At 38.3% G+C, this 14,001-nt stretch overlaps 1 protein-coding gene across 5 annotated transcripts in view; it reads right to left on the bottom strand.

Moving 5' to 3' along the window:
* FAM126A (family with sequence similarity 126 member A) overlaps nt 1-14,001 on the bottom strand; it is a 215,339-nt gene that overhangs the window by 61,101 nt on the left and 140,237 nt on the right. Inside the window, exon 2 of one of the 5 annotated variants that reach the window (XM_027539938.1) lies at nt 9,328-9,389. The exons of the other annotated variants lie outside the window; for them this stretch is intronic. The gene's annotated coding sequence lies outside the window, so the exon portion shown is untranslated. The remainder of the gene's footprint in view (nt 1-9,327; nt 9,390-14,001) is intronic. 5 annotated transcript variants of the gene reach the window in all.

Below are 14,001 nucleotides of genomic sequence, written 5' to 3'. Positions count from 1 at the left end.
AATCAGCCACAGGTATACATATGTCCATACGTCCCCCACTCTTGAACACCCCTCACATCTCCCTTCTCATCCCACCCCTCTCAGTTGTCACAAGAGCACTGGGTTGAGCTCAGTTTACTGTGTTACACAGCAAATTCCCACCTGCTATCTATTTTACACAAGGAAAATGCATATGCTTCCCTGGTGGCTCAGACCGTAAAGAATCTGCCTGCAATGCAAGAGACCCAAGTTCGATCACTGGGTCAGGAAGATTTCCTGGAGAAAGGAATGGCAACCCACTCCAGTGTTCTTGCCTGGAGAATCTCATGGACAGAGGAACCTGGTGGGCTACAGTCCATGGGGTTGCAAAGAATCAGACACATCTGAGCGAATTTCACTTTCACTTTTCAAAGTATATGTTTCCATGCTATTCTCTCAATTTGTCCTACCCTCTCCTTCCCCAAGTCCACAAGTCTGTTCTCTGTCTAGGTCACCACTATGCAGCTTCCACTTTCATGTGTTTAGAATCCAGCCACCATACTATAAGAAGCCCAGACCATCATGAAAAGTTGCAAGGGAAAGAACCAAGACCCTGGCTGAGACTCAGTACCAAGTACCAGCCACAAGACTGAGCCATTTGGATATTCCAACCAAGCCAAGCCTCCAGATGACTATAGCTTCAGCTGACAACACGAAGCAGAAGACCTGCCATGCTATAATTAATCTAGTCAAGGTCAGATTTGTGAGAGATCAAAAATACTTGTTGTTTGAAGCCACTAAGTTTGGGGATGGTTTGTTAGGCAGCAACAGATAACCAGAACACCATCTTCATCAAATATCTAGGGTATACCTTTTTCGTACAAGGCAGTGTCCTCTTATTAGAGAATATCAGATTTTTCAAAACATGATCCCTGCCATCAAGGAATTCAATTTTTCTCTAAAAACGTGTAGTAAAACTTATTATAAATAGGACATAATCTATGAATGTTCAATAAATGTGTTTACATTCTGCTTATGTATACTTTTTGCCTATCCTACTGTTAATGATGAGACATTGTGATATGGTTGGCCAGAATTCAAAGTTTGGAAAAGTCCATAGCCACAAAGCCAAACAAAACTCAATAACTATCTTATCTTAAACGCTATGCTTGATCAACAGAGCGAGCTTATCAGAGTAATCATCACAGTCATCACTATGCTATATAAAAGTTGCTTTTATTCATTAGGTATAAACTATCTCATTTTGTACATATCCTGATACCAGCGCCTCTGAATTTTCCTAAGACATCAAATGATTTCACTTAAATTTTCAGTTAAAAAAATGATGTTGCATCTTGGTTTTCTTCTTTATAGTACTGTTTGTTGTTTAATTGCTAAGTTGTGTCTGACTCTTTTTGCGACCCCATGGGCTGTAGCCTGCCAGGCTCCTCTGTCCATGGGATTTCCCAGGCAAGAATACTGGGGTAGGTTGCCATTTCCTTCTCCAGGGGATCTTCCCAACCTAGGGATCAAAGCTGCATCTTCTGCATTGGCAGGTGGATTCTTTACCCATGAGCCACCAGGGAAACCCTCTTTATAGTATAGATCTTTGCCAGTTTTGAAATAGTAAAAAATTTTAAATGAAAAAAAAAAATTTTTTAATGATACAATAAGGGATTCAGGTTTGATAGAACAATTAATTAATAACCCTTATTATTGGAAGCTTCAATATAAAATAAGCTAAGAGGAAACTTAGAGGAAACTAAGTTTCCAAACTAAGAGGAAACATACAATTTCCAAAATTATTATAGACGGTGAGAGATTTTTCATCTGTCTAGGATTTTATAAACTCTCATGAAAAACTGAGAGGTAAACTAGAAAAATTCTTAAAGTCCCTGCTCATCCTACATCCATATATAGATTAATTATTCAAAAGAAAGTTTAGTAAAATGTTATAACAATGTACCATCTTAAAGTTACAGAAAGGGATATATGCATAAGACCACAAAACCCATGTGTCCAATAGCCACATCTCAAAACACAGGATGAACACAGGCTGCTTTCACAGTGATGATGTTCCATTCTGTATTTGCTGAATGCCTTTCTAACTAACTCATCTTGTCTATGTCCCCCATGGCTATCCTAGTCCTATCATAACCTTTATGCTCCAGACCCACACTCTCCTCCACACCACATCAGCATTTCTCAATTCCCAAATCTAAATTCTTCAAGTAATTCTCTGTACCAGTTCCTTATTTTGATCCTGACCACAACTCAAAGCCAACCTGGAAACTGGCCAATCTGAGGACAGATATCTCCACTTGGTCTAACGGTTGAGATCAAAGATATAGACAAATATAGATGCAAGTTTATTTTGAAGGGGCTTTGTGTGGGCAAAAAGAGTAAACGTATCTAGTAACTACTATAGATGTAACATCCCAGGAGAAATCTAACAAGCTGAATACCAGGACACAACATTTCAATCAGGAAAACCTATTTTTTTTTAACTTTCCTTTGTAATCCTGTCTCACAGAAAGATCTCATATGCTTAGAGTTAGCTAAACCTCAAGACTTTTTTCATACAAATTGTTTCCAAACCAGGTCACTCCTATTTTATACTTAACCAATCAACTCTTAAGAATCTAAGTGACAATTTAGCATTTTGGATTGATTCACACATCATAGATACATAAACATTTGCTCAGTGAATGAATAAGTGAGCAAACCTTTGAAACTTTGCTGATTTGGGCCCTGAATTCCATTGTTTTTAAATATAACATTTACCTTGTTATGTTAGCTCTCTATCATAGCTGACATGACAGCATACAATAAAAGTGATCCTGAAAGCAAGGAATTTTGTACTAGAGGAAAAGTAAGGAAATGGGGTTAGAGATATGTTGTCAAGCTATCTATATGTAAGAAATTATTAATGCAGTAACAATAAATAACCTTTCCCAAAGTAGACACAGGCTACGTACAGAAGGTGCAAAACTAAGTACATATCCATGATAAAAATCTATTTTCAGTGTTTAGAATGGAGAAGGAATAGGGGCCTAGGCTGAACAAAGTTCCAGATCAGCCAAAGAAATAGGAATCTCTGAAACAGATAATAGGAGAAATATCAAGGAGAAAATAAAAGTATACAAGAATTATAACAATGACTCTTATGACTGTCCAAGAAGACAACAAAGTAAACAAATAGTTCCAATGAAATGAAAGCACTGAAAGCCAGTGCTTTCATTGGGATCTAATAGAAAGAAAAAAAAATGACATAGGCAGTACAGTCACAGGATTTTTACAATTAAAACATAAGAAAAATTACTTTTGCCTGTTGTCAATGAAGACAATACCATTAAAATTGAAATTTTCCAGTCTTTATCATCAAGAAACTAAGTGAAAGTCGCAGGCATGTCCAGCTCTTTGGGACACCATGGACTATACAGTCCCAGGAATTCTCCAGGCCAGAATACTGGAGTGGGTAGCCCTTCCCCTCTCCAGGGGACCTTCCCAACCCAGGGATCCAACCCAGGTCGCCCACATCACAGGGGTTTTTTTTTTACCAGCTGAGCCACAAGGGAAGCCCAAGAATACTGGAGTGGGTAGCCTATCCCTTCTCTAGCGGATCTTCCTGACCCAGGAATCGAACCAGGGTCTCCTACATTGCAGGCAGATTCCTTACCAACTGAGCTATCAGGGAAGCCCCAAGAAACTAGGGAATAAATTATTTATAACATGAAGATTTACCTCCATTGCCTCACTCTGCCCTCATATTCCAACATACAAACCATTATGCATTATCAACATTACTTGATAAAAGGAAAATCTTCTTTTATCATATAAGAACGATTAATGTAGCTCTTTGAGTAGATTCACATCTACTTTCATCATTCTTTAGAAAGTGTGTTAATCAGTCGTATCTGACTCTTTGCGACCCCATGGACCATAGCCCACTAGACTCCTCTGTCCATGGCATTCTCCAGACAAGAACATTGGAGTGGGTTGCCATTTCCTTCTTCAGGGCATCTTCCCAACCCCGGGATCAAACCTGGGTCTCCCACATTGCAGGCAGGCTCTTTACTGTCTGAGCCACTAGGGAAGCCCCGTCATTGGCTTTAACCAGAGAAAATGACCTTGAACTTAAAGTATCAATGCTTTTCAGTTCCTTTTTAAATTTATTTATTTATTTATTTATTTTTGGCTGTGCTGAAACTTCGTTGCTACAAGAGGGCTTTCTCAGTTGCGGTAAATGGACTTCTCACTGCAGTGGCTTCTCTTGTTGCAGCTGATGGATACTAGGCATGCAAAGTCAGTAGTTGGCAGCACACGGGCTTGGTTGCCCCACAGCATGTGGAATCTTCCCAGACAAGGGATCCAACCTGTGTCCCCTACACTGGTAGGTGGATTCTTAACCACTGTACCACCAGGGAAGGCCTCAGTTTCTTTTAAACCAACAACCTACTTTAAGCCTTTTTTGATGCAGAAATCATACTAACAAGATGCTAGAAGTATGGCACAGTAATAGCTGGTATTACAAGGCTATAATGAAAAGAATTTTTATATACTAGAACATTCTTAGTCTTTACAAATATAAACATAAGCTTTCTCAAAAAATAAAGCCCTCTGGTTAAGAACTTTCCATTTGCCTGCCAGATGATTTCTTATATCTATAATTAAGTGGCTGGTTTCAATTTGTTAATCAAATAAAGTACAAATTATTTTGGAAGGCTAAGAAAAGGCTTTTGCTCTTCATTTTGTTCAGTTAAAAATTATGTCCGACTCTTTGTGACCCCATGGACTGCAGCACGCCAGGCTTCCCTGTCCTTCACCATCTCCCGGAGCTTGCTCAAACTCATGTGCACTGAGCCGGTGATAGCATCTGACCATCTCATTCTCTGTCACTCCCACCTTCTCCTGCCCTCAACCTTTCCTAGCATCAGGGTCTTTTCCAATGAGTTAGCTCTCCGCATCTGGTGGCCAAAAGATCTATAAGATTATTTTTTTTTAATTACAAATCACTAGAAAAGAGAATACTATGAAGAACTTCACCACTAGTGTACATAAATTTAAAGTTTAAGATTGTATGGTAATTACAGGCAAAGTTCAGTTCAGATACTAGAAGCAGGAATATATACAGTCAAGTACTCAATAAAGATTTGTTGAATAAAGAAATAAATTTAATCCTTCATAATGCCTGTCAAACATGCCATCTGCTCTCCATCTCTACGGCAACACCCTCAGTCTCAGTTTTTATTGCCTCTGTAGGCTCCAGTCACAGCCTTCCTGCTCCTGTTTCTTCTCCAGGGCACTATATACATTACCGCCAAACTAATCTTCCTAAAACACGGCTTTTCTCCTGAAACATACTATGACATTTTTCCATATCATATCTGTCAGATGTTCTACCTCAAGCTTCCCTTGTAATACAGCCACAATTTATTTACTGCTGTTCTCCAAAATGCATCTTGTCATTCCAACCCCCATGCCTGCCTATGCCTTTCCTCTCTACTATATCTTCCTTTTATGCCTCAGTTTTTTACAGCCTTCCCAGGAAATACTCAGGGCCTGCATTGATGAAGGGCTGGCAAGGCAAACGGTCAGGAGAGAACTATGGCACGACATCTGTGAGCCACAAAAGCATCATTTGATTGACTTATTTAAAGACTGATTGATTGACTGACCTTGACTTAGAAAAAATCTTACTAGAATTTTTTCAAGAATATTTTTACAAGAATTCTAGATTCCACTAACAGAAGTTATGCATTTCATTAAATATAAAAGTACTAGACAAACTTATTTACAAAAGAGAAACAGAGTCACAGACGTAGAAAACAAACTTATGGTTATCAAAGGCGAAAGGAAGGGAGAGATAAATTGGGAGACTGGGTTGACATATATACACTACTATAAAATAGACAACTAATAAGAACCTACAGTATAGCACAGGGAACTCTACTCAATACTCTGTAATATCATGGAATGATTACATGGAATAATAACATGGAATGTAATAACATGGAATGATGCTGTACATCAAAAACTAACACAATATTGTAAGTCAACTATACTCCAATAAAAAGTAATTAAAAAATAAAGTAAAAATAATAACAAAATAAAAGAATCAGAAACTGAATTATTTTATATTTAATACTGGGAAGAAATCTACAAGGGCAATTATTAGTTGAATTATGATTTTTCCAAAATGTTTGTAGCGTTTTTTACAAAACATAATTACAGTATACACTAAATGATTTAAGTATTACTTCAGTAAATCATAGTCCATGATACCCTGACACCTAAGACACAAACTATAAAGTTTATGTTGACAGATTATAAAAGTTTCAAACTACAAAAGTTACCTCAAAACCATTCACTGACGTAATTATTGTATAAGTAAGTAGTATAGTGATCAGTAATGCTTTTTACACATTCATTAGACCAGGACCTCAAGTTGACAAATTATATACCCATCCCCTGTCTAGCTTATACAATTTATCCAGACAGCAGCCAGGCAGGGCCTGAGCAGGAAGAAAAAAAGAGAACAAGGCTAGACAAAAACAGACATAGGATGAGAATTGGTCATGTGTATAATTTACTCAGTAATTTTATACATGCAAAAAATATAATATATTAAAATTGCAATATTAATAATTCAACAAGCCTTGAGTGCCTACTGAGTATCAGTTTAGTTCAGTTTAGTCACTCAGTCGTGTCCAACTCTTTGCGACCCCAGGAATCACAGCACACCAGGCCTCCCTGTCCATCACCAACTCCCGGAGTTCACTCAGACTCACATCCATAGAGTCAGTGATGCCATCCAGCCATCTCATCCTCTGTCGTCCCCTTCTCCTCCTGCCCACAATCCCTCCCAGCATCAGAGTCTTTTCCAATGAGTCAACTCTTTGCACGAGGTGGCCAAAGTACTGGAGTTTCAGCTTTAGCATCATTCCTTCCAAAGAAATCCCAGGGTTGATTTCCTTCAGAATGGACTGGTTGGATCTCTTTGCAGTCCAAGGGACTCTCAAGAGTCTTCTTCAACACCACAGTTCAAAAGCATCAATTCTTCAGTGCTCAGCTTTCTTCACAGTCCAACTCTCACATCCATACATGACCACAGGAAAAACCATAGCCTTGACTAGACAGACCTTTGTTGGCAAAGTAATGTCTCTGCTTTTCAATATGCTATCTAGGTTTTTTTTGATTACTACAGACAAATTGTGGTACTGTGTAAAGCCTGAAACTATTATGCCTCTAGCTTTGCTCTTTTTCTTCGGGATTGTTTTGGCAACTTTGGGTCTTTTATGTTCCATACAAATTTTAGGGTTATCTGTTCTAGTTCTGTGAAAAATGTCATGAGTAATTTGATAGGGATTGTGTTGAATCTGTAGATTTCTTTAGATAATATGGCCATTTTAACAATATTAACTCTTCCAATCACAGTCTTTTTTCATTTCTTTGAATCATCTTCGGTTTCCTTTATCAACATTTCATAATCCTCAGCTCTTTCACTCCTTGGTCAGGTTTATTCCTAAGTATTTATTTATTTATTTACGGGTGTGATTTTTAAAGGATTTTTTTAAACTTTTCTTTTATGGTATTTTGTTGTTAGTATAAAGAAATGCAACAGATTTCTGTATGTTAAAAATTATCTCTATTTGAGGACAGATTTTATGATTTTTTAAATAAGTTAGGCTACAAACTTATCAGAATATGGCAAAGTAATCTAAATCAAGTTTGTTTAAAAACAAAAATCAAATATAGAATTTGAACTTGTCAGGAACATAGCTCCTATCCATATAACTTATTTGCAATGCTAGCTGTATGACTAAGTTGGTATTAAGGCTGGAAAAAAGTTAAATCTAATAGGCAAGTCATTTCAGTGACAAATCTTTAACGTAACTAGCTGCTTACAATCATTTTTCTCATTTATTTTGTTACGTTTAAAGGGGAAAAAGATACATTCTTTGAAATCTCTGCAAAGCCCAATAATTCAGAATTTCTGAGGTAGAAGAAACAATTTTGAAGCTATAACCTCCCCATCCCCAAATAGGAAATCAAGGCACATATACAGGTTAAATACAAGATCACTCTTCTACGCAGTTACAGAAATACTAGTAGAATACCAAACCCCTGACTCCTTTCAAGTACACATCATATTCTTGTTGCAGAGTACAAATAATCAGGGAAAATAAAAAGATCACTGTCCTTATTAATGCACTGAACTAGGTAAATGCACTATAATTTAAGCAGTGCTTCCTAAACTGTTCTTAAAAATGTTCCAAAAGACATTAACAGTTGTACCAAAGAAGAAAAGACTTTTCCTGTGAAAATTTTATTCAAGAAAGTTAAAGAGTTTTCTTTCTTTTTAATCAAAGGATTTCTCAGCACCTTTTAATATGCTAAATCTGTGTTATGAACCTCCAAGAACAGTGTTTAGAATGAAATATTTTCCCAGGAGTATTTGACCATTAGATCCTTTATGGTCCAGATATAATTGGCATCATCAGGAATATAGTCTAGAAAACAGTGCAAGTCAAATGTGTCAACAACAGATGTCCAAGGATGATGTTGGGATAATGATTAACATTTCTCAAGCCCTTATGTATCTGGCACTTTGCTAAGTGCTTATGGGAATTTCCAGTTAATACTCACAGACTTCCTAAATGGTAAATTAAAATAATCTCCATTTCACAAAAAAAGGAAGATGAAGCTTAAAGAAATAACCTGTCCAAGGTCACACACTAATAAGTCGCTGAGTTAAGATCAGAATGCAAGCAGCCCAACTCGAGTCCCCTTTCTCAATCACTCTTCATGTTATCAACAATCCCAACCCACAGCACATAACAGTTCAAAGTTTATAGTACATTGTCTCTTGAATAATTTACTCTTTTATCCTTTACTTCTTCACATTTTTATACTAAACTGAAAACTAGAATATTTTCATTTCAAAATAAATCGGTGGGGGAAAACAAATTATATGTGTGATTCTGTTTTTGCAGCCAAGTTGAGAACTATGCTGCTGCTGCTGCTGCTAAGTCGCTTCAGTCGTGTCCGACTCTGTGCGACCCCATAGACGGCAGCCCACCAGGCTCCCCCGTCCCTGGGATTCTCCAGGCAAGAATACTGGAGTGGGTTGCCATTTCCTTCTCCAATGCATGAAAGTGAAAAGTTAAAGTGAAGTCGCTCAGTTGTGTCTGACTCTTCGAGACCCCATGGACTGCAGCCCACCACGCTCCTCCGTCCATGGGATTTTCCAGGCAACAGTACTGGAGTGGGGTGCCATTGCCTTCTCCGGTTGAGAACTATAGGGTCACAGAAAAACATGGTAGGGTGACCAAGCGAAAGTCTTCTTCATTTCACAGGGAAACCCACCTCTGCCACTTGGTAGCATCTGACTTTGAGAAAATTCTTGGTTTCAGTGCTTTTCTCAACAACTGGAATGAAGGAAGAGAAAGGGGATGAAAAAGTATATTACTGATAATTACCACAGTAACAACAGACTATTAATAAGGGTGCTCCAGACCGTGTGGATATGTTGTTGTTGTTCAGTCGCTAAGTTGTGACCCCACAGACTACAGCACACCAGGCTCCTGTGTCCTCACTATCACTTGAAATTTGCTCAAATTCATGCCCACGGAGTCTGTGATGCTAACTGAAGCTTAAATGCCAGAATTAAGTTACAATTTTTATTTGCCCATAAACTGCAGGTTTTTGTTGTTTGTTTTGCTAATAATTTTTTATTTTTTTTTTTAATCTAGGACTGAGACTTTTATTCAGTTTGATAATTTAGTTTACCCTATTCTCAGTACTCTGGTAAACTACTTCCAAATAATGAAAAAGCAAGTGTTCTTTTTTTTGTACAGGTCCAAGATTTTCTCTTTCAACCAAGTGTCTCAAAACACTATAAAAGACACAGTGCTCTGCCCTGCTGTTATTATAACAGGCAAAGTAAGATGGCTGAGATTATGTACAAGCAATTAGTTCAAATTAATGTCATAATAAAAACTATTTTATTCGGTCTTTCTCTTCCATCTCCATACTTTGAAAAAGCAACTAGGTTTTTTGGCAGAAGCTTCTGAACACTTAAAACATAAATAACTCATAAATACTTCCTCCATGCCAAATCAAACAAAATTCAGTTGAACTAGAGAATTAGCTAGCTGCTTGCCATTGACTATATTTTTAGGGAGATGGAAGGAGACAAATAGTTATCTATTTATTTATTTGAGACAAAGTTATTACCTTCTCCATTAAGCTATACAAATTTCTATCTCCCTTGCCTTGCCTAGGGGAAGATTAAAAAGTTCTAAGGTTTTGGCACTGAGTTTAGCAAATTGTTCCTTGGAGATGGGCAAGTTAAGAGTATCTGCTACAACCAAGCATTCAAACTAGCTGTATTAGTTCGTTACGGTTGCTGTAACAAAGTACCATAGAATGAGTGACTTAAACAATAGAAATTATTTTCTCACAGTTCTGGAGGTTAAAAGTCTAATAATCAAGGTGTCAACAGGGTTGATTCCTTCTGAGAGTTGTTAAGGAAAGGATCTATTCCAGGCCTTTTTCCTTGAAGTCATTTTCTCCCTGTGCTTTCACATTATCTTCTATCTGTAAAGATATACCTAAATTTCTTCTTATAAGGACACCAGTCACATTGGATTAGGAGCTATCCTAATTACCTCATTTTCACTTAATTAACTATATAAAGACCCTACCAACAAATACGGGGGGATTAGGACTTCGACATATGAAAGAGGGACTGGAGTGGGGGTGGAGGGACACGTAATCCAGCCTGTTAACACCATCAAAGCTGCACGCAATAAACTAGGGTTGCAGCAATTCATCTCTTGCACTAGAGTTGCTGAAATATCATCTGCTGCTGCTGCTAAGTCGCTTCAGTCGTGTCCAACTCCGTGCGACCCCAGAGATGGCAGCCCACCAGGCTCCCCCGTCCCTGGGATTCTCCAGGCAAAAACACTGGAGTGGGTTGCCATTTCCTTCTCCAATGCGTGAAAGTGAAAAGTGAAAGGGAAGTCGCTCAGTCGTGTCCGACTCCTAGCGACCCCATGGACTGCAGCCTACCAGGCTCCTCCGTCCATGGGATTTGCCAGGCAAGAGTACTGGAGTGGGGTGCCATATTTATTCATAAACTATTAAATGTCTTCTAAGTCCTAGATGCTAGATTTACAAAAATGAATATGACATAATCCCTGACTTGAGGGATTCATAGTCTATTAGGGGAAACAAGTAAACCTAAACAGCAGAAATGAGTGTCCTTTCATCCCTTTTGAAACAAATCAAGGCAAATCAGAGTATAAGCAAACAAAATAATAAAAGCAAACACCATGAGGAAAATGAGAAGGAATGTTAAAGGAAGTCCAGTGGAAATATTATCTTGCAATCATTTTGCTATCACTTGCCCCTCTTTCTCTTTCCCCAAAATAACAGCACATAGACACTTTCCAAAGCACAGCTCTACTTTAATTCCTTCAAAGTTTTTTGCATTCTCAACCAGCAGTTTTCCTTTTTCTAGTGTTGGAGAAAAAGAAGAGAGAAATGTTAAGAGAAACAAATTTCAAGTGACTCATGGGTTGGCTTGATGTCTTAGGGTGAGTCACTGCCCTTTCAAAAATTGGAATGAGATGTTCAACCATTAGTGATGCCTGCCAACAGAAGTTCAGATGCTCAATTAGAAACTGATGAGGACAAACGGGGGCCGGGGCATCGGGGAGGGAGGGGTTATAATGATAAAATGCAAATAAACACAGCTGATGGTGGTAATGTGTACTAACAGAGCCATAATAATAAAAGCAACAGATCTTGACTACGCTACAAAATCCTATTTGTCTCAATCAGAAACTCAGTGGATCTTATTAATACAGCTGCTTTTCCTTGGTTTAAAAAATTATAGTAACCAAAGATGAAAGAAACAGTTCAGTAAGATCATGTTGATTCACTGGGATAACAGTCAATTTGCTTTAGCAGAGGCTGAATTATAAACTTATTTTTTCAATAAAGTTTTTAATAATGTTATATGGTAGTATAACTGATGTTGCTTTACAGCTGAATGTGCAACTAAAATTAGTACAGCAAAAATTTCTATCTTGGTTCTCTCAAAAGTATTTGAAAGTCCTGTAAGAATGTTTAATCCCTAAAGTAGTTTAAGTATTTCTATTCAATTATGCAGTGTTTCTGAAGAAAGGGCTTATAACAGAAAATTAAATATCTTTGAGTTCTGTCACTAATAACCAATTCTTAACTGATAAATCCAAATTTAATAAATCACATTATATTACAATAAATTCTGGAGTTTTATAACCTGGTGTCATGAAAAATATCTGCCCTGATTACCATCCAACGACCAATTCAATATGATTTCCACGAAGAAGCTGGTCTTTCTGAAGTGCTACTGAAAACTGTATAACATATGTGTAGCTCTCACAGTGGAAAGAACAAGTTTTCCCCTTACTTTTCTTTACATTGTCTTTCTTGGACTGTCTTTCCTTTAACCTCAACATATTATTATCACAGATAAATTATCACAGATAAATATCATCTCCAAATAAAACTGTTAAAATTTAAATAACATATACATGATAGAAGAGTTTATTGAAAGGAATCCCTTTATAAAATATTTTAAATAGAAAACATATTAATAGTTGACACAAATTACAGCAAACATAACTAATATTTATCTTCCACTTCTTCCTATGAGGACAGAAATCATACCTTATATTCCTTTGACAACCACCCCCTTCTCCAAGTGTTTTAACACAGCTCAATAATAAGCAACATGACATAATGAAAAGATTCCAAAAAACTGGGAATCCCTAGGGAACCTGACTTTCAAGGCCAGAGGGATTTGATTTCAGGACTTCCACAGGACTGGGGAAAACAGAGACACCACTCTTGGAGGACACAAACAAAATCTTGCATGTACCAAGACCCAGGGGAAAGGAGCAGTGGCCCCACAGGAAACCAAACCAGACCTGCCTGCTAGTGTGAGAGGGTCTCCTGTGGAGGTATGGGTCATGTGGGTCAGCAGTGGGTCACCGTGGACACAGGAGCACTGGCAGAAGCAGTCCTGGATTGGTGCCCCTTGGCCTAAGTTCTCTTGGAGATCACCATTAACCCTACCATAGAGGTGGCAGACCCCAGAGCTGGGCGGCCTCAGGTCAAACAACTAACAGGGACAAACCTATCAGGAGCACAGCCCTGCCCACCAGGGCAAGATCCAGTCTTTCCCATGGCCAGTCCCTCCCATCAGGAAGCTTACACAGGCCTCTTAGTGTCATCCACCAGAGGGCAGACAGAAGCAAGAAGTACCACAATCCTGCAGCAGCTAGAACAAAAACCACATTGCAGAAGATTTATCAGCATGAAAAAGCAAAAAGTTATGTCCCAGATGAAAGAACAAGAAAAACACCAGGGAAACAACTAAATGAAATAGAGATAAGCAATCTTCCAGAAAAAGAATTCAGAATTATGATAGTGAAGACAATCCAGGATCTTGGAAACAGAAAGGAGAAGATGCAAGAAATGTTTACCTAGAAGACCTAAAGAACAGAGATGAACAATACTCTAGAAGAAATCAACAGCAGAACAACTGAGGCAGAAGAATGCATAAATGCCCTGGAGAACACAATATTGGAAATCACTGATGCAGAATAGAATACAGAAAAAAGAACAGAAAAAAAATAAAAATGAAGATGGCCTAAGAGACTTCTGGGACAACATTAAACATACCAACATTCGCATTATAGGGGTCCTAGAAGGAGAAGGGAAGAAGGCAATGATACCCCACTCCAGTACTCTTGCCTGGAAAATCCCATGGACAGAGGAGCCTGGTAGGCTGCAGTCCATGGGGTCGAGAAGAGTCAGACACGGCTGAGCGACTTCACTTTCACGCATTGGAGAAGGAAATGGCAACCCACTCCAGTGTTCTTGCCTGGAGAATCCTAGGGACAGGGCAGCCTGCTGGGCTGCCATCTATGGGGTCGCACAGAGTCGGACACGACTGAGCGACTTCACTTTCACTTATCACTTTCA

This window comes from Bos indicus x Bos taurus, chromosome 4 (assembly GCF_003369695.1).
Source record: "Bos indicus x Bos taurus breed Angus x Brahman F1 hybrid chromosome 4, Bos_hybrid_MaternalHap_v2.0, whole genome shotgun sequence".
NCBI lineage: Eukaryota > Metazoa > Chordata > Mammalia > Artiodactyla > Bovidae > Bos > Bos indicus x Bos taurus.
The sequence above is the reverse complement of the archived record's forward strand: the minus strand, read 5'-3'. Positions and strand labels throughout refer to the sequence as shown.